The 18763-nt window shown below is 39.2% G+C and overlaps 1 protein-coding gene across 4 annotated transcripts in view; it reads right to left on the bottom strand.

Moving 5' to 3' along the window:
* The window catches only part of LOC119655127, a 49726-nt gene extending 37391 nt beyond the window's left edge, over positions 1–12335 (bottom strand). For 2 of the 4 annotated variants that reach the window (XM_038060861.1, XM_038060857.1), the window contains exon 1: positions 3313–5102. The gene's annotated coding sequence lies outside the window, so the exon portion shown is untranslated. Of the gene's footprint in view, positions 1–3312; positions 5103–11580 lie in introns of those variants that run through there. The other 2 variants (XM_038060859.1, XM_038060858.1) reach the window with 2 other exon arrangements.
* Between the last annotated feature and the right edge of the window lie 6428 nt (positions 12336–18763).

The following is an 18763-nucleotide window of genomic DNA, read 5'->3' as shown; positions in this document are numbered from 1 at the left end:
CTTAAGAAACTTGGGCGGAGGTACAAAAATTTTCTGACGACGTATAAAAACCTAATCAGCGAAGCAAAATGAATAGCTTTAGGGAATTCTTTGAAGGGATGGAACAAACTACAGTCATAGTCATAATTAAAGACAGGGCAATAGCTTCTGTTTGGGACATTTACCGAGAATAAGGAGGACAGGGTACACCTGCTTCTCAGAACTCATTTCTCCGGATTCTACCCCATACCGGAAAGCAACAACAATTTGCCTGCAATTCCAGCAACAGACAAAAGGGGAAAATGGAATATTGGAAAATAGAGGTATGCTCGGAACTTTTAAAACACTGAAATCGTCCGGGGTATCTTCTTGTGACTACTTCAGAGAGACCCAGAAACCATCTTATATCTCTCATAAAAGTGATAAGTGGCAGCATAGCCTTACGATATATACCAAGGGCATGATGCAGGGCGGTAATGGTCTTTATTTCGAAAGCAGGTAAAAATAATCTTTTTCACCCTAGATCTCACCAGCCAAATTTGTCTAACATCGTTTGCACACAAAAGGGGGAGGTCGTCTTAGACAACTATATTGGAACTAACGTTTTATTGCGTAATCCCCAACACGCTTTCCGGGCAGGACGATCAACCGCAACTGTCTTCTGCTCAGCTAACTTATGTAACACTGTAAATATAATCATAAAAACTGAAGAAACGGTATTGCGTAAACTTTTGGACATCAGAATAGGGTTATTAGATTATGATACCTGCTAACCTTGAACCGAAGAAGCGATATTTGCGAACTTTTCTTATGTGAGGGGCCCGTCTATTAACGCGTTAGTCATCAGATTGTGGTGCTGGTATACCTCAGTTGCATTATACCCATTAGCGAAAATCCTGTGATACACAAACGAGTATTTGATATTCCGCTAGATGGGGGTGTGAAGTACAATGGACCAATATGGTCTGAGTCTCAGAAGCTGAGCCTATTTCGCATTTACACGCAGCAGTATATGCCAAACAAAACCAATTGGTGCTGAAAGTCAGAATCAGTGAAATGTCCTTTGGAGTTTTCAATTAACTACATTGTTCACGATGTGGGTCAAATGAGTCTGTGGTTTTCGGGCTGCGATAATTCGGCCTGCGTGAATGTTTTTCAAAGCGCCCGCATAAACCAACTAATCAACCATGGGAAATAATGAAATGAATGAATGTGGAATCAAAAAATAGAAAAGGGAGTAGAATGGGATGTTAGGAAAATGCGAAAGAAATGAAAAAGATGAGTTATTTAGGTGAACTAGAGCTGGGGGCTAAATACGATACAAGAGGGGATAGATTAGATTAGGGTAAGAAAATTTATGAAGACTCGCGTAGCTCACTGGGGCCAAAGGCCATACCAATAACATCGAAAGAGCACTGTAACTGTTGCGATTGCTGGAAATCCAGGTATTTAAACTGTACAGCACAGTAAACACAGATTGGATGTATTCATTGTCCATCTTGTAGCTCGAAATGGCAGCAATAAAATACCAACAATAGCAAACTAGTTCTTCACACTTTTTAGCGTTTGTTCAGTACAATGGCAGAATCGGCTCGTCTTGATCTATCCGGTGTAAGCTCCATTTAGACTAAGTCGAGAGTCTCTCAATCAACATTTACCGCATCCAGCCATTGCTGGGTCGGCCATTATGTGTATTCTTATCCACTTGGATATTCAAGTTTGCCTTAGATAGTGAGTTGACTGTAGTATCTAAGACTGCTCTCCCATAACTTCTCGATAATGGGTGAAACGCCATGTCGATCACGAATATCATCATTTTGGAGGTGATCATACCAGCTTATGCGAGTGATCAACCGCAACGCCTTCCTCTGCGTAACCGCAAGGTGGAGTTCATGGCTTTGGGTGACAGCATATTAATTAAAAAAATCACAGAAAAGAAATAGGGGATTTATAAATAATAATAATATTACATTAATTAGGCAGGTTTATTTTGAAATTATTTTTTTTAAAGTCAATTAATACTATAAAAGTTGAAGTTTACTATTATAATTACGGGCATAGGCAGGGGGAACAAGAACTTGGAATTTAGGGTAAAAGGAATAAAAAAATATGCTATGCGTTAGGAAGAGGTTGAGAGCAACGACGAAGGAATACGTCGGCTAGTAGAAAATAATAAATAAAATAAGTTTGCACCAGTGTGGCGGGAGCAGTGGAATGGAGGTTGGAAAAGTTTAATCACTGACTGAATGAATGGTATCGAACTCTTTATTCCACTCTGCTTAGGAGCGAAAATTAGTCCGGCCATGAGGAGCTTCTTCTCAGACACAGAACGGATCCCTACAAGACAAAACTAAAGTTGAATTCCCTTTTTTTAGAAGGTAGTTGTTAGTGGCCCATTTGATCATATATCGAAGTTTGAGTAAATATAAAATATTCATTTCTATATCACTATCTTCCAATATAACAACTGCTAACTAAGGGAATATTTGAATGCTAGCTTCCATTTGTTGTGCACTCAAATGCCATAATATTTCTATTTAAAACGACAAGAATCAAATGCCTATTTATTAATTTGTATTAAGGGGTGTTAACTAAGTATGTAAATATAAAGGAAGCATGATACTAGTTAATATATAATAGAAAGCCAACTTTTTAAAGATTAAAAATATTCATATCATAAACTTTTCTGATAAATTTGAAATTTATCGATTCACCTTTCACAGCTCCCTTCACATCGAAAAAGTTAAAAATGCACAACTTGAATTTGGGTCACAGACAAAAGACAGTTCCTCTTGCATCAAAAATTTGTAGAAAACTATAATGTGGCACTTCAGTGCAGTATCCTAGTTTGTGACCTAATTTAAATCGGGTCAATAATACTATGCGTACAACCAACAAGTTTGTCAACACTTGGACATGGGACAGTGCATTATTTGTAGGACAGAGTAATCACCCTGATTAGATTATGGACACATATGAGTCCGTTGGTTTTGTAGTGCTATCCACTGAAGGGGATGGACATATATGAACTTCCAAAAGTACTCTGCAGAAGCGAAGCGACATAAATGTTTCAGCTCAATGAAATGTACCAATTAATTTTGTAGTGATGACCTACATTGCAGTTGGTTCGGGTAACAAGCAGGATTATTGTAAAGCAACACCTCCGACAGCTTGTCAGATTTAAAGGCCAATATCTTATATCGCTGCATTTACTACGGTCGTCTTCGAAGCACAATCTACACACTGACTTGGGAACTGTGTCAAGAAACGTCCTTCACCGCAATTTGATACCAATAACAATAACTACACCAACGAAAACTAGGTGAACCTTACCCATTCGGAAAGTTGTGTTCCATAATTCCAGACTTTATGAGATACTCGTTACACTAAAATAATCCCTAATAGTTTTGAACGCCCACGACTGGCAGCTTTCAGGCGCTTATATTACTTTCCAATTACTGGGAGAACTCGAATTTTTTTACCAAATTTTCGCTTTCCCGTTAGGTGCGAGGACACGAAAACGATTACACACTTTTGAGATTGCATTAGAGCCAACTGTGAGCAGTGTCTTGTCTTCTGAATTTTATATCCCTAAACAAACTCCCACCCACTACAGAGACGACAACAACGGCCACTTCAATGTGCCATAAGGACATTCATAAAACTGTGACTATGTGTACGTGTGTATTTAGCAGCAAACGTCCTTGCACCAGAATTTCTCCTCGAAATGCGCGTGGTCACAGTTGGTCGTCGTGGGCGAAAGCTGGAGATTTCAAGCGAGAGGAGCAGCGCCAGTTGAGGTTAGGCTGATAGAATCCACTTTCTAGGTTAAATTTTAGAACACACGTTTTAGGTTATGTTTTTTAGTTCACACACTAATAGTTTTGATTATGCACAGGACAATCCACGAAATGCATGTAGAGAACCTTAAGATTTATAGCACGAGGGGTCTGTAGGACATGCTTATACCATGTTTCCCGTGCATTTCAGATTTTGCCTATACTTTATACGGTGAACGCTAAATTTATTTAAAGCTTCGGTTTGAACACTATCCTCACTAAAAATCTAAGGACTTTTGAAGCCTTCGCTAAATAATTCCAACAACAATTAATTGAAATGAACAAAACAGCAAACGATTTATTGCACTGGAAGCAGCCGCGAACTTTTCACGGATGCTGAAGAACCACTAGCTAATTCAAAAATGGGAAGACATTTGGCGATTCACTTGAAAATATGTTGTGCGTCACTTGAACACATTCGTGTGAAGAATTTACTTCCGTAAATATTAAAACTAAATTATTGCTATCACAGACACATCCTAATCTAATTATTATTATTATTTCTGTTATTGTTCAACCGCTACTTTAAAGCGTGCTGGCAGGTCGGAATTTATTGCACCTAATGAATTGAATGAACCAAATATTCATTATATTATCACTCCCGGGAAAAATCAATAATTTACAACATGGTCGCGCATACTACACCAGTCAAGCTGGCAGGAACTCATGGGAGCTAGTATGCAGGCATTTCACATTCCAACCCAAGTCGCTCGTACTCATTCGCACATCGGAACACCTCACACAAATCATGCACATCTCATTTGAACTTGGATGATAGGACGGACTTTTTATCATATACCAAACACGCTCATGGTAATGCCTGCGAACACCCATCCAAAGGAGGAACACTAGCCTGAACGGAAAACGTTGGGTACTAGCATGTGGTACTTCGGTTTGAATATGCGTAGGACTCGTACAGGACTACTGAAGTGCCTTTCAACGTAGATATGCCCACCGTTCAGCTAGTTACTCCCGTGATCCAATGGAGAATCCACGGGACGAGCAACACATGTACACTTCGACACCGAGATGGCAATCACGGTGATAGTAGGGACGAAAATACTATTGTCCTTCACAAATAATGCTTTAACTAGATAAGCGCCAAATATGCGAAACCTCAACGCCACTCTTTTTTAGGGAAACAAAACCGAGCACCGAATTTGTAAGGATTCTAACACTTTTATCCGCAGTGTGCGAATAATGTACAATATGTATCCTTTATAGATTCTATTCCTTTTAAATTCTTCCTTCATTCCATAGGTCAGGTTCGACTGAGGAAAGAAAACTGGAGAGTAGAAACAGGCAGAAGGTACAGCGAACCTGTGACATGTGTGCTCGTTAACTTAGTTGCAGGATTTGGTGATTCGAAAAGATACAGTGAAAGAGTAAAGTCTGGATGTTGAAGTCAGCTGTTTTTCGTAAGGATTTGGGCATAAAATGCTCTGTCTGTCACGGTAGAAATATGCTTATTCCAGACAAAGTGCTCTGAAAAATTAAACAGTAAAATCTAAACATATTTTAGGGGTTGGCGCCCTTTTCTTGCCATATATGCAGACGTCAGTTACTTTAGTTGGAACGATTGAAGGACTCAGTTGTTGTAACTCAGGGCGCTGAATTATCTATTCGTAGGTGTTGGTTTCACTTCCAATGGATGACTTTAATTTTAGGGATCCATTGAAAGAAGGTGTCTTCAGAAAGTCTTAAGTAATAAAAATAGGCAGATAAAAAAATTAATGAAAAATCGCAGTAGGTTTCCTTTGTATTTCTACGAGTAATATAAGGTTTTATTTTCTTCCTTAAGTAGGCTAGGAGGTATTGCAAAGGTAGTTTTTATGAGGCTAGGCGACAAAAATTGTTTGGGCTAGTCATTTATAATTTTTCGATTTTTATTTGCACCAAAGCAATGAACAAGTCCTAGCTGCCAGGTGACCATGCCATTCTGTTCAAGAAAGGGATTGAAGATTTTTCATCAGACATCCTGAAATTTCGCCAATCTTTCTTCAGCTTTTGGACTTCCCTCATGACTTTTCACATATTAAACCGATGATCACAATTTTTTCTTTCAAGTACTTGCTTCGAATTCCGTTCATTCGCGATGGGTTTTTCGATTTTTGTTTTATTTGGATCTTATACCATATATCAATTTTTTTTTATTTGGAAAATCGTGAATTGGATTTGGAAAGAATCGAATTTCTTCTGGAAAGCCGTTAATTTGATTTGAAAAATTGTTAATTTCATCTGGAATCATATGGTAGCTCATTCTTTGTGGCATATTTACAGCGATGAAGGCATATAAAGTTTTATCTTTTGATATTTGGGAATGCGAATGGATTACAACGGTACTTGAAAGGGTTGAACATTTTTCTACATACTAAGAAAGTAAGTATTTGGCTTATCTCAGCAAGCTTTGTTAGTAGCTTTCAATTGTATCATGACACGTATCCCGCGAGTAAGCTATATATGATGTGATATTATATTTACTAATGAAGATTTTAGTCATCACGAGGAAACAAAAATTTGACGACGACAAAACACAGGCTGAAATTTCATGGAGACGGAGAAGTGTTGCACATGTTCGACCGTGATGGGAGTTGCGTGAGCAAAATTTTTCGCAAAAATGCCGGTGTTAGTCCTCTTTATGTGATGCAGTGCCATTGCACCCACGAGGTTGCGAGCACATGGCGACATTTGTCGTAACAATAGGTATTGCAATGCTGTTTATGGCTCCCCATATGCCAGCGAAAACGAAAGGCAGAGCGTTTTTAAAAATTCATTTTGCATTAATGGTAATGGATCTTAATGGAATCAGTGAGCGAATGATGTTTTAAAATTCCTCTATGGGAAGTTTAGGGGAAGCAAATAGGCACAAAATTCTCGACAATTGATCAATGTTTAAGCTCTCTTTAAGCTTGTAGGAAGCCCCTTCATTCTAGAAGATGACGCTAAAACGAAAACTAATTTTAGAGAATTCAGGGTGAAAACACTTAGAGACAGAACATTATTTGAAACGGGGAAAACAATAGCAACAAAAGTAACCTTACATGTTGATCGACTGATATGATAAAACCGCATAATGCCATCTACCTAATTCTACATAATCAATCGAATTCCAGAGGAATACATCCATGCAGTTTATTTTGTAAACATATTGTGCGATTACTTTTCTGTTATAATGCTGGTTAGTGAATAAGTGAGAAAAGTCTTTCTGTCTGACAATGGAAAAAGAAAGTGGAGAGTATTCAATAAGTATATTGCTAAAAAAATCGTTTGTGTAAATGGCCTAGTCAAAAACGCATATAAGCTGGAGGAAGGAATCGATTTTTTAACAATGAAAATACAAGAGGCAGTCTGGAAAAGAACTCCTTATCATGGATAAAATAAAATATATTTCACTGAATGAGGGGACGATAAAAATAAAACAAGCTGGGAAACCAGAAGCTTTCGGGTATGAAAGATTTTGTTGAATTTTTATGTAACAGTATTTGGCTTCACGATAGGTTCAGTTATATGTATATAGCTCGAAGCTTATACACCTTGAATACAGCCCATATCTTATTCGATGTGATACTGACATTTTATCTCATGAAAAGTACTAATCTGACGCGAAAACTATGACTTTGTCATTAATAGTAGGATTTCCACCAAGCCACCACCAATATCATATTTCCTATTAAAGTCTACCTTCCTGCAAAATTTGGCGGATTTATGATGAATTTAAGGGGGGTTCGCAGAAAACTTTCAAAATATAATAATATACTATTATTAACTGTTTTTAAGAAAATATTGCAACGGAGAGTATTTTGAGGTCTAGATACCATGTGCACGGACTACCATGATTTTTTTGCAGATTTTAGGTTGGGTATATTCTGAGAATACATCCTTTAAGAAATTGACCGCTTTCGGACCCTCACATTCCTCCCATTTGCCATCTATGCCGAAACTTATATTTGCCTCGAAAAATGCTGAGATCTTTCATTTGATACCCCACATGATTATATTCTGGGAAAAAAATTGTACACCCCCCTTTTGAATATATAGGGACCGCCCCCCTACTCACTCCATGCAAGAGGATTCACAGCTCCCAGCTTTTCACCAATTTCGATCAATAGGAGTAACCGTTTCTGAGGAAATGGATGTGGCCGACAGACTGTAAACCGCTTTTAATAAAGTTAACCTTGACAAACGTCCTTCCTAACAAAGTTCCTGGCTACGAACTTACTCCAGGGAGGATATTGAAAAAATTAGAAGAAATGGATCCAATCAGGTTGCTACAAACAAATTAACACAGCGTGCACTCAATAACCAATTATACGAAGCCCATATGGACGTACCGCATTCAGTTTCCGGGATCAACTAAGGAAACTAACTTGAAAATTATCCAAACTTTTCCATACAAAGCGAGGACGACGACCTCTGTAGGCACTTGCAAAAACAGGTCTACAAGGGCATTGAATTCACGAACAAAGTCTAAAAGTAGGCAGTTATCAGAAGCTTATCGAGGCGACTGAAAATAGTCTCTCGGACTTAGGCTGAAAATATAGTGAAACGGCGACGATAGCGGCGAGCGAATCGTCGAAAACAAACTAAGGATACTTACTGCTCCACTAAGCGTGGGTTCGTATGTTGTCCTTTCCCTGTTTTCGACGCCTTACTTGCCGATTTGGTCGCGGTTCCACTGTTTCCAACATTACTAACAAAGGGCTAACTAGTTCAACAGTAGAACCAACCGTGGTGCTAGGGCTGGCAACAGGGTCTTTTCCTTGCAAATGTGAAGTCGTAATATCAGAAGGAAGTTGCTGGATGGGGAAAATCTTAGTCGTAGCTTAACAAGAAGTGGTAAAAATTCCACACTCTTAGGACATCATCTTTGTTAGCTGACTTAAGAAATCTGAAGAAGTGCAATTGAGAGAATGTTGGAAATAATTTATGATATTATAAGACGCTAGTTTTATATATAGACATCATGTGGGCGTGGGGAAGGGAATTCATAAATTCAAAGAAGCGTACATTTGGACCTTGGCTTCTGGAATTCAAAATCAGAATCCGTTTACACGCGGGTTTGACTCGTCTTGATTAGTTGTGCAATTTCGTTCGGTTATGTCCTTGATCTGAATGGAGTCTGGAGGACAACGTTGTATAGGTTGGCCTTTTGGTCCTTTCTAATCCAATCTTGGAATTGCGTGTCCACATCATGGAAGACGCCTGTCTCGCAATCTCTGTACGATCGGATCAACTCCATATCGATCTGATGCGGTCATGTCGTGTTCCGCCACTGGTCCAATGCAATATCTAACGGAGACACCATTACCACGAGATGTCGTTCATTGTTCTTTATAGTTGGTCAACACTCCGGTAAATTTAGGATTTGAGACGTTCGTGGATGTCGGTCACAAAGAACGCCTGCTGTGGAGCGCCACTTCATCCAAGTTGCACTGATGTGTGCAGCAATTCCGCAGCACATTTCACCATTGGCTGATAGCAATGATCCGAGATATTTAAATCGCTTATTTCTGGGCAGGTCGAGGCTACTGACTATCATAGTGCTTGTTTCATTTCATTAGGATCGGTCATTAAAAGTTCTGTTTTATTTATATTCAGTGTTAAACATCAACGCCTATTTAATCGATGTTATCATAATGGGAGCATCTTCGGGACCATTTCTATGATAGATTCAGCAGAGCATCTTCTGACGGTTACATATTTTTTTACTTATCTTCCCGGCCGTGGTCTTTGGTGATCAACTCCGATCTGCTTTGCGCTGTGGACCCTCTTGCATTGACCACATCAACACCTCACGTGCCATTTTGAGATAGTGCGTGGAATTTAGATCTTCACTTTACCTGCTATTTATCGATTTCGAGAAAGCTTTCGATAGCGTGCCAGCTGCAGTGATCTACGTAGAAGAGGCATTCCGGAAAGAACTAAGAGCTATTATTAGAGTAATATATGATGGCACAAATTTCATATGCTACACCGGGGTAAAATTTCTGATGAATTTGAGGTTGAAAGCGAAGTCTTCTCACCGATATTATTTCTTTTTGTTATCGGTGCTTGCTTCATGCTGCCGTGTTTGGAGGACTTGGGGAATCTTCCTCAAACAATTCAGTTACGCTGATGAGATCTGTTTGCTGTCTTACCGTGAACCTTGTTCGAATGGCTCTGAATTTAAAGAGAAAGGCAAGTAGGATTGGACTGAAGATAAACTCCAATAAATCCAGGGTTCTCAGTTTGATGGGTCTTCGCACCCTCCCTATCTGAATTAATGGGGAGAGCATCGAAGGTGTCGATCAATTTATACATTTAGGAAGCAGTGGATACCACGCGACGCATTAACAGGGCCACAGCCATTTTCGCTGCCTTGTCTAAAATCTGAAAATATAGTTATTTCAAAATCAAGATTAAATTGAGACTGTTCTGTGCTAGGGTTCTTTCTGTCTTGTGATATAGGACTAGCACTTGCAAAGTGTGCATCACTGTCAAAATCCAAGCCTTCGTTAACACCTGTCTGCGACGTATCATCGGAGTACGTTGGCCTGATACTTTTAACAAAGAACTTGTTCAGTACACGGGCCTGTTACCCGTACGCGAAGTGGTCAGAACGGGGAAGTCGCAGTTGATACAGAAAGGGTGGTAATCGAGTTTTTGGCTACGGCATGCAGGAAAACTCACTCTACCAAGATGGCCGACGAATGGATCTCCCCAAGAGCACTTACTACAGAATAGTAGAGGGGCATTACGTCCATCTCGACAAGTCCCAGGGGGAGCTGGAGTACATTTCAGCAAACCGTGAAGGATGACGGTTATTTGTGGTTGACGCGCTATACCCCACCAAGGGGTAAATGGCAATCATACATAAATTCGTCCTTACGAATTTCTTGGTTGCCTTCTTAGTAGAAAAGACAACTTTTTTTTCTATCAAGCAAAACACCCGGAAGTTGTTTGGCTTAAGGCGGACCCGTTTCACCCGCTTGCTGCCTACTTTCTATTTAAAAAGAATTCCAGGTCTCTGATCTGAGAGGCAACACTATTTATATAGCCGTAACCAAATCATTATTCGCAAATTGTCAAAATGTGAATTCGCTAATCAGCAAACACTAACAAATAGTAGTTACGCATCTTTTACTGATGCGATGATGATCTTTTTCTAGACAGCTAATTGTCGATATCCATGATCGTGGGTCGTTTAGATGTTGCACGTCCAAATTGAAGTGTCATGGAATTATTGTGAATTTGGAAATGGTACATGATAGGCTCCAGGCCCAAAGCCACTTGGTGTTCTTGACAACTTCAAAAGGTCTTGAAAATCGAAATTCTTTTAAAATTGGGAGGTGTCAGTATACTGAATGGTCACCTATGATATTGTTTAATGAATGATTAAAGATTTTGGAAGTTACTTAGGAAATTGGATAGTGTATTGAAGAAGTTGATCGTAGCTTTATAGGTACGTATAACTAATAAAGAATATGTTTTCTGAACCATTTATAAGATGGAAGGAAAAAGATGCTACACACTTCTGGGCGGCTGAGCTACGAAAAATATCAAATAGTGTAAAAAATAGGAAAATTCACTTCAGAAAAGATTCCAAACAAAACTAGTATGTAGTATAGTATAAGTGATTGAACCTATTTTTTTCCTTGTTGAGCAAACGACATCCACTTTGGAATAGCAAACGAAATTTTTCGATTTTCGATAACAACAAATAATCTTAAGAATGTGATATCACTAATTCTTCACAGCTACTGTATCTTGATAACAAACTCACAAAATCACCTTGACGCATGTGTTGAATTTAGGCATACCCCTCTCGCCGCCTTTCAGTTCACCAACCCTTCTCCAATCTTAGCTCGACTCCCACACTTTTTGTCGTTGTCTCATTCCACTCTCCTCGTTCACTGGTTTATCATTGCTTCCTATAACACTTTCCACATAATCAAAGTGCTGTGATTTTACGGGATCACATCAAAATCATTGAATCTAGTGTCATTTGCATACAGAATGAGTTTGGTACTAGCGTTTTTGTCACAGTAGGTTCAGGGATCACTCGAATGTGGGGTAGGGGATCTGTACACATGAATGCATTTTTACACAACACCAAACGCACCCAGGCTGATTGCAGCCCGAAAACTAAATAGGAAAACTTAGCTAACGACTAGAAATTCCGTTAAAATTAGTAGCAACAACAACAGCGATACTTCGAACCTTAAATCAACTAACGATTTCTCATTAACAACCTTTTAGAGTTAGGCCAAAACACTATAGACATAATCACCCTCATGAATTTTTCATCAGACTCGAAAGATAATTATATTTCACGTCAATTCCCGAATAAAAGTATGTCAATGTTCCCAGGAAGAAATGCAACGATTCGCGTCCTATAGCCCCCAAAATAACACCCACTACAATCCTTTGAATTTCTACCGAATTTCAGGACTTTTCTGTCGCAGCTAAGTGCTCGGGGGTTTCAACTCGGACGCCGCCATATTTCTTTCTCCCTCGCGCGATTTCTAATAAGGGGTTCAATCCACACACGAATATGTTCTCGTTTCATATTCTCCCTGTATGAAGAATGCGGAAGGGATAACAATATCCTTGATGAAAACTACAAAGTGAATAGAAATTTCTTCTCCAGGAGCAGATTCTTGAATGTGGCGCACCACGTGCCTAGAAACTCAGTCGCCAAAGGGGCACGATGCGCATACCCTGGTTTGGGGGTGGATAATAAAAAAGGACAAAACTTCTTCAAAGGAATGGGAGATTGAATGTGTTTTTGTCCAAATTCGGACGCTCTCCTCGTCCGTTTACAGTTCTGGTAGAAAGTGCAAGGTAAATCTATAAATATAGTAAAATATCTATTGAGCGTTTATAGAAAAAGATTCTTTTTCAAATAAGTACAAAAGAAAACATTTCTTTAAATACTTTTTTTTTTATTTTGTTGCGACCGGATGACGGAAAAACGCAATAAGTATATTAAAACAATTTGTTTAATTTAAACGGTTTTAGAGTTGGGACACATTTCACATGACTTTTATGAAGAAATTGAAGGTTTACGTGTAACAGATTAATGGTCATATTGTTAACAATCACATTTTAATTTTTAAATTCATTTTTCTCGAAGCTTTATGTTGAAAGCCGGTTGCCACAATAGCTTAAAATCTATGAAACGAAATTCTTTGAAATTTTCGCGACTTATTCGGAACATATTTTTATGGTTCGCAAGCTAGAATAGTTGTAATTTATCGCTATTTTTTAAGGTTTTGCGTTATGTATGATAGAATTGATTTAATGTCCGTCTGTCGGAAACGACTAAATGGATTGACACGGAATTTAGTGAGAAAATGTGGTCTGTGAATCACTTTACACACTACCGGTGGCATCATTTTGCACTGAGTTTAAAGGGGGGAAACCCGCCTACGTGCGAAAGGGGATGTAATTTTTTTCACAGAATATTGCCTTGATACCCCAATCAAATGAAAGATCTTTTCGAAAGCCTTCTTATTTCTGATATTGGGTTACGTATCTACGTAAATCTAGGACTCAAAATACATCTCATTCCCATATCTGCTCAAATAAAGTTAACAATAGTGTATTACTATATTTTCTTAAATAATAATATTATATACATTTTTGGGGTTTGAATGCAATCGAACAATTATTAACAAAGTTAGAAAGGGTTAAAATTGTGTATTTCACCTAAATTTATCGCACTTTAAGGCGTGTCCGGATAGCTGAGTGGTTAGAGCACAAGGCTGTCGTGCGGCAGTAGAATTTGTATCGTGATTTGACGTCGGATACCAGTCGACTCAGCTGTGAATGAGTACCTGAGTCAAATCAGGGTAATAATCTCACCATATTGCCTAGTGTACCGTTACGGTCTTGAATGAAGTGCTCTAACACACTTCAAGACCATGATCCAACATGGATTGTTGCGCCAACGATTATTATTATTATTATTAAGACGTGTATGACGTCATCATTATATAAAGTGAACTCATGTGAACGGCGTAATTGGAGGTTGGAAATACATAGATCAAGAACAATAATAACAAATTTCTTACACAACATGAATACAAAACCTTTACCACAGATACAGACAGATGACCGTCAACAAACAATTTGCTAATTTATAAGCTGTGCCAAAGAAGGTCATGCAAACATTCCAAAATAAAGTGTTTAGAAGCGTAGTAGACGAGCAAAATTAACTAATATCTTCAATGTAATGAGACGACTGAAAAGAGTAAAGGTACTGAGGGACAGCCAGTTTTTCAGCGAAACCAGCTAAAACACTGAGGTCGGCTACCGGGTCTTTTCCCAATAAAAAGGAAACTTAATATGCAAGGAAATTTGTTGGATGGGGAAATCTCAATCGTAGCTTGGCGAGAGGTGGTTTTAGTGGGGAAAAATTCCATACTTTCAGGGATTGTGAACCTTGGGGTTAGTCATTTGATGAGTACTACCTCTTAAAAAGACCCACACACACACTTAGGTATAAAATGCATTATCAAAAATAGGGGAAGGAGAAATTCAAGATACGGTACGGAAAATCGGCGTGAGTCGTCTGATTTGGTGATTGGGTCGGGTTCCGACGGCTGTTTTACCATATTCTTCTGTGGCATCCACATCAGCAGGGTCGCGTAGACAGCGGATGGAGTAGACTGAAAATATGAGAATATCATGCGTTGCTAGTAAAAGGTAACAACGACAGGGGCAGGTACAACATCTTAGTATCCTCTTTTGCACCAGAGATTCTGCGAGATTTTCCCGCAATACGCGCACCTGACTATGCAGCGGGTCGCAGACCAGTTCAGCTTTATTACTCGCAGCGACATAATCTCGGCTGTCATCAGGGAGCGTGTTCGGCTTAAGGGGGTCATCTCGTCTGTCGGATCCGAGGAATCGATTTTTTTTATGATCAATTGTATTTAGATATACTGTAGAATATATAGGCAAAGTGTTTCTTTGATATTCAGAGTAGCTCGGAGATTACAGTGTTAAACAGGTCATATGCCAGGTTTATGTCGATCGCCGTAATAAAGCGCATATTTATCGGTCCGAATGACGTTCCAACGACTTCGCTAAAATTAGAAGAATTGAAGCCTAGGCTTTACTTTCAAAAATTTAGCTTTCAATGTTTTTTAATAATCCTAGTTTGCGGACAATGATTAAGTCCGCACGTTAAAATGCCGTTTACTTTTTTCTCTAAGATGATCGCAGCGCCCTCTAGCGTGGCAGCAGAAAAACACCTTTTCTTGGAAATGGGTGTATAAATTGCTCTGTATTTCAATAACGAACTATGTGATCGGGCTGGAAAAATTACTATGCACGCTCAAGTTATAAATAAATATATGGTGAAAAATTCGTATTTGAATCTTTCTCGAGTTCTTTACAAAAATTTTTAAAAAAAGCAAAAAAAAAAACGGCCTTCACACAGGATGACCCCCTTAATCTGATGCAAATATATATTTCCTGAAGGGGTCAATAAAGAATCGTATCACGTGGAAGTTTATTTGACCATGAATCGTACTCAAACATTTTCCAGTACAGGACTTCACGGACCTGGCGGCATTTTTCAGAGATGTCATCTTTATATAATTTCTTCTTAGAGACTTAGTGTTTAATGGTTAATGGTCGAAAAACCAAGCGTTAATGGTATTAAGATCGCCATCCATGATCAGTTCCGCCTGAATACTGGTGGCCAGAACGTGGATGGGGTGCGGCTGGCCTGTTAGTTTAGAAGTAAACATACGGTGCGATACCTATAATGAGCTTACAAATAGAGCTGTCGTGGATCCAAATGCGTTTTACGAAACAGCACTTTTTATTAAGGTTTTGTGTGAAAAAAACTGATGTCTGTCTACCTGTCACAAGCGTTTTTCTTAGAAATGGTTATTACTATTGATACGAGATTGGGTGGGGAATTCCCAACTGTGAATCTCCACACATGCATTAAGTAACACCGTTGTAACTGGCCTCAGTTCTCACATTTAATGCAGAATGGGGGAATGCGGGGGCTCGAAAATGATCATTTCTTCCACAGACCCATTATTAGAAGTTACCTAACCGAGAAATCCGGGAAAAACTACCAAGCTACCGATATCTGAGGCATCCAGCTCCTGGTTTTACGATTTGTTATTTAATCATTACAACTAGCCTTTGAACTCTAACTTAGGGTAATCGCTACAAGTTAAACTTAACCTAAGGAATAATTTAAAGCCTAAAGTAACTTATTACTAAAGCTGCAAATTACAATATTTTAGAGGAAAAGTCAGGAAAGTAAGGAACAAAATTAGGGACACAGCGCAAGATGGGTTACATGCAGAACTGGGGTGGAAATTGGGTGAATAGGATTTCTGTGGGTTGGGTGTGGTAAAAGGATGGGATCGATTGAAGTTGGGAAATTAATTCCTTGACTTCGGGTTCGAAACTTTGGTCGCGGGTGTGAAGGTTCCAGTAGTGAGCTTGGAAGAAGTGGTTTACTAGAATGTTAGCCTTTTGGGGCAATGTTTTGAGGTAGAGTCGCATTTTGCTGGGTTGTTTTGTCCAAGTGGGGAAAAGTTTGTGTGGTGTGTGTAAATCTGGGCGATATAAAGGGTGAAAATTCTTTGACGGATTGAACTGTCAATATTGTGGATTTCCTCAATGAGGTAAGGGACCACAGATAGTATGTATTTTTAAACAGTCTCTGCTGGAGGTTTTTTTTTGTATTTGATATCTTCAAGGACATCATCGGGCAATGAAATGAGGCTACGATAGTTGAGGAGGCAGGACGGAACCAGCTCATTGTATACTTGTTGACTTACTTCAGTGTACTGGTGGACTGTCTAGTCGGTGTTATTATGTGGGGACTATGCTCTTGGTTGAGAGCAGTAGTGAAGCGATCTGGATAATGAGTTTCCAGTTCGCCTTCTGAAAATACTGAACTGAGGGTAGCGTTCAACTGAAAGAAAGCAGGAAAGAAAAGAGATAAATAAAGTATACTTCTGCTACATCCAACCTGAATGTGGACCAGGAAAACGAATTGAATGTCATTAAAAAACAACAAATTATGGTTGGCAGACCGATCACTCCCACGGCACGACAGTTGTCGGAAGTGATAACCCGAGACTTGTCTACTCTGGACAACCCCCTTATTGGCCGCAGATCGACGAAAAACCCCTGACTGACTTTGGTGTTATTAAAAATTTGAGGCGAGAGTTGATAACGAGCGACCTGTGTTATGAGCTATTTTCAGACCACTCACCAGTCATTATAACACTTGCGAGTGTACCTACTATAAGAAGCGATGTAAATAGGAAATTAACAATCAAATTAGCGAACTGGTTGACTTCCCGTAAGTATGTAAACACTAATCTGCACAAATCAACCGTCTCTTGAAAACCCGAGGTGAGATAGACAAAGGCCCGTTGAAATTCAACGAAATAATGATTGTGGCTGGACGGCCCTCTACCTCACGCCCCAGTATCGCCACACTACAGTTGGTCGAAGTAAAGCGGGAGTTAAGAAGGTAATGGCAGCTTACAGATCTCCAGACCCAGAAAAACAATTGGCCAGAGAAAGTCTATCGCTTACCGCTTACTGAATCAGTTTGTTTTACACTATAGTTTCATGGAATTTTGGAATCTTTTTTCTTGGAGTGCAAATTCAGGGTGAAATATAAAAGCTTCACGTCCGGCGAGTACGACACCCAAGCTGGAATCCCTCTTCATCTATACCTCTGAACTACCAACCGATCATAATCTGATAACTCCAACGTTTATAGATGATACTGCCATTTTAAGTAATCACAACGATCGTCAGGTTGTATCAAAAAACTAACAAATCCACCTAAGACAAAGTGAAAAGTGGTTTACAAAATGGAAAGTTCGTATAAGCGAAACCAAGTGCTGTCATGTCGCTACCGCCCTGAACAAGCAATGGTGTAATGATCTTCAACAGAATGATAAAAAGTATCTCTATCTGCACCTGGATCAATGTGGAGAAAACATATTGAGACGAAGGCAATGCAAATGAGAACAAAAATATGCATTGGGTTTTAAGCAGAAACTTTATGCTGAGAATCGACTACAAACGCCCGCTCTACAAAGCCGTCATTATGCCAATATGAAATTTCGGAGTTGCTGCAGAAAGCCCAGTCCAGGATACTGCGGATGATCACCGTTGCACCTTGGTATATGGAAAACGAAAACATCAGTTCAGCGTAGTGTTCGCTGCGACAAGAAAGAAACTGCCATTGCGCTGGTCAGGAAAGCGGAAGATGCCGCAAATCGCAATGCTTTCATAAATGTATACCGCATCACGAAAAAGTTTACATGTGGTCGCAAATCATTTCATGGTCCTGTGGAGGACGTTAACGTGGAACGAAGTTCGTCGCCTTGTGGATGAAATGGCTAATGTGGACACGGACTGTTCCATCAAGTAGAAGAGAAATTCTTTCGATCATCAATGCACTTAAATGAAGTAAACCCAGTGGGTTATTTATCGCTGCACCTGTAGTTACTCCAAATCTGCTGCTTCCACTCATACAGAAATTTTGGGACTCCAAGACTTTTCCCGGAGAGAGGAAGAAGAGAATGATCATCAAGATCCCAAAGAAGGGGATCAGTTTTGAGTGTGACAAATGGATAATCATTAAAATAATTCTGGAATGCATCAAAGAAAGCCTCGAAAGATTGATCGACCGTTTCTGAGAAAAGTACATGTAATAAACAGACAGACAGTATACCGATTTTCATAATGTTTTATTTTACGCAAAGTCTTAAAAAGGTAGTGTCGACTTTACGGATATGGTATCTTAGTTTCTTGGTAAATATTGGAATAAGCAAGGTTCAACCAATATGAAGAACAGATGGACCCACTCTTCCCTCTGCATCTAGTAGACATTGGCAAATTTGACAAAGCAGAACGAGTTTTCGAAGGAGTCGAACAACGTCTGATTGACATATGTAAAT

The sequence above is a fragment of the Hermetia illucens genome, chromosome 4 (assembly GCF_905115235.1).
Source record: "Hermetia illucens chromosome 4, iHerIll2.2.curated.20191125, whole genome shotgun sequence".
NCBI lineage: Eukaryota > Metazoa > Arthropoda > Insecta > Diptera > Stratiomyidae > Hermetia > Hermetia illucens.
This window is presented reverse-complemented; position numbering and strand designations above follow the sequence as displayed.